Genomic DNA, 3,093 nt, shown 5'->3' on the forward strand with positions numbered 1-3,093 from the left:
TGCCCAGGATCTCTAGCCAAGTTCTGGTCAGGATCTCCAGCGAAGTTCTGGTTAGGATCTCCAGCCAGGTTCTGTGTCCATGTTCTCTTGCTAGGTTCCCCAGCCAGGTTCTGTCAAGGTTCTCCAGCCAGGTTCAGTCACCAGGTTCTAGTCAGTTTCTCTTGCCATGTTCTATCCAGGTTCTGTAGCCAGGTTCTGTGTCTAGGATCTTCAGCCAGGTTCTCTCTCTAGGTTCTGTTGCCAGTTTCTGTCCAGGATCTATTGCCATGTTCCGTCTCTAGGTTCTGTGTCCTGTTGCTTGGTTACATCTGTATTTATACCAGTTGATTCCAATCCTATGAATCTCTATTCCAAAGGTTAGGGCGTTTCTTATCTACATTCCAGGGAATAAAGATTATGTAGCTTAAGCATGATTGTTTGTAGTTAGTGATTAATTACCCACCTGGCACTTAGTTAAGAGGTTTTATTCCCTCCTAACTTCAGGGGGAAATCCCTACCTGGGGAAACAACCTTTCTGGGAGAGGTGACGTTGGTTAAAACACAGCGCCAAGAAGGTGAGCAAACATATTAAGAATAGTATGCCATATATGCCAGGTCCCTTGAAACAGCAAGGATGGACTGGCTCCTGGCAAGAGAACTCATAAAACTAAACAAAAGGAAGATAAATGAACTAATCATAAAATGGTCAAAGGATCTAAATAGACACTTTTCTCCTACTGATATTAAAAGGATTGTAAAATACTATGATCAACTTCACTCCAAAAAACTGGACAACCTCGATGAAATGGATAAAGGAGACATAAGGAGGGCCCAGAGATATATGTAAACATGGTCAAAGTCACTAGTCATCCCTGAGAGGCAAATCAAAGCAATAGGTACCATCTCACACCTGTCAGAATGGCTATCATCAACAAATCAATAAACAACACATGCTGGCAAGGATATGGAGAAAAAGGAACCCTTCTGCACTGCTAGTGGGAATGCGGACTGGTGCAGCCAATGTGGAAAGCAGTATGAAGTTTCCCAAAAAAGTTAAATATGGAACTCCCATTTGACCCAGTAATATCACTTCTAGGACTATATCCCAAAAAACCAGAAACGCCAATCAGAAAGGATATATGCACCCCTATATTCATAGCAGCACAATTTACAATAGCTAAGATTTGAAAACAGCCTAAGTGCCCATAAGCAGATGAGTGGATTAAAAACTGTGGTACATCTACACAATGGAACACTATGCCACTATTAAAAAGAAGGAACTTTTACCATGTGCAACAGCATGGATAGAACTGGAGAACATTATGCCAGTTGGAGAAAGATAAATATCACATGATGTCACTCATAGTGGGGTATAATGATCAACATAATTTGATGAGCAATAGATTGACCCAGAGACAAATGGTAGTGGGTGTGGGGGAGAGGTTAGATTGCAACCAAAGGAATTATATGCAAACATATTAGCATAACCAATGGACACAGACACTGAGGTGGTGGGGGCTTGCCTGGGCTGGGAAGGGATGGGGGAGGAGGTTAATTGGGAAAAAGGAGACATGTATAAAACTTTAGACAATAAAAAAAGACAACCAAAATGGGAAAAGAAAAAGTACAACTGTCATTATTTGCAGATAGAAACACTAAATACTTCACCAGGAAACTACTAGATGTAATAAATGAATTTGGCAAGGTGGCAGGATACAAAATCAATGTCCAGAAATTGATGATATTTTTTATATACCAATAATGAACTCTCCAAAAAGAAAATTTAAAAAAATCCCATTTACCATTGCAACAAAAAGTGAACATAACTAGGAATAAACTGAACCAAAAAGGTAAAAGACCTGTACATAGAAAACTATAGGACATTGAAAAAGGAAATAGAGGGAGATACAAACAAATGTAAATATAAACGATGTTCATGGATTGGTAAAATCAACATCATTAAAATGTCCATACTACCCAAAGCAATATATAGATCCAATGCAACCCCTATTAAAATACAAAAGGCATACTTCACAAAATTAAAGCAAATACTCCAAATATTTATATTGGACCATAAAAACCCTCAATAGCTGCAGAAATCTCGAGAGAAGAATGAAGTAGGAGGGATTACAATAGCAGATATCAAACCATACTACAAAGCCACTATAAGCAAAACATCCTCATACTGGCACAAAAAAAATAGTCATATAGATCAATGAATAAGAACAGAGACTCCAGAAGTTGACCCACACTGTTACAGTCAATTAATCTTTGTAAAGGAGGCAAGAGGATACAATGGAGTAAAACAGTCTCTTCAATACATGTTGTTGGGAAAACTGGACAGACTGATGCAAAAAGATTAAACTAGACCACCAACTTATACCATACAAGAGAATAAACTCAAGGTATATAAAAAACTTAAATGTAAGGCATGAAACCATAAAAATTGTAGATGAAAACATAGAGAGTAAAATCTAAGACAGCTCATGTAGCAACATGTTTATGGATACACCTCCTAGGATAAGAATGTCAAACTTGTGGCCTGCAGGCCACATGCAGCCCACAATGAATATTTTTGTGGCCCAGCCAATATAACGGTATGTAAGAAATGTTTTAATAAAAATGTCATAACTTAAATTTTACAATATCCTTTATACATAATGATGAATAAACTACAACGTCCGCTAATGACTGATTACTACAATCGTGTTGCATTCATTTCCCTTATGCACCTTATGCACAGGCACACCATTTCTTTCCACTAAAACTAGTAGTGAATAGTTTAGCAGCCAATTGCCAAGTTATTAGTCTTGTACTGACTTGTTTAGTATGTGCAACAGGAAATATTTCACTTTTAGAGAACAAAAAAAGTAGGTTTCTTTGCATTATGCTTATAAATTTATGCAGTTATTCAATGTCTGGTAAAATAATGTTCAAGAAAAAAATATTAATTTTTATTAAAATGTTCTATTATTTTGTGTTAACAATGACTCATTTATTTCAGCACTTTGTATTCAGCACAGTCTCTATTGAAATAAAACTACATTTCTATGAAAATTGAAGCTGCTGTTTTTTTGCAGCCCACATAAACTTAAACTTTAGTTTATTTTCCCC

Source organism: Myotis davidii, unplaced genomic scaffold (genome assembly GCF_000327345.1).
Source record: "Myotis davidii unplaced genomic scaffold, ASM32734v1 scaffold1095, whole genome shotgun sequence".
In the NCBI taxonomy this organism is placed as follows: Eukaryota; Metazoa; Chordata; class Mammalia; order Chiroptera; family Vespertilionidae; genus Myotis; species Myotis davidii.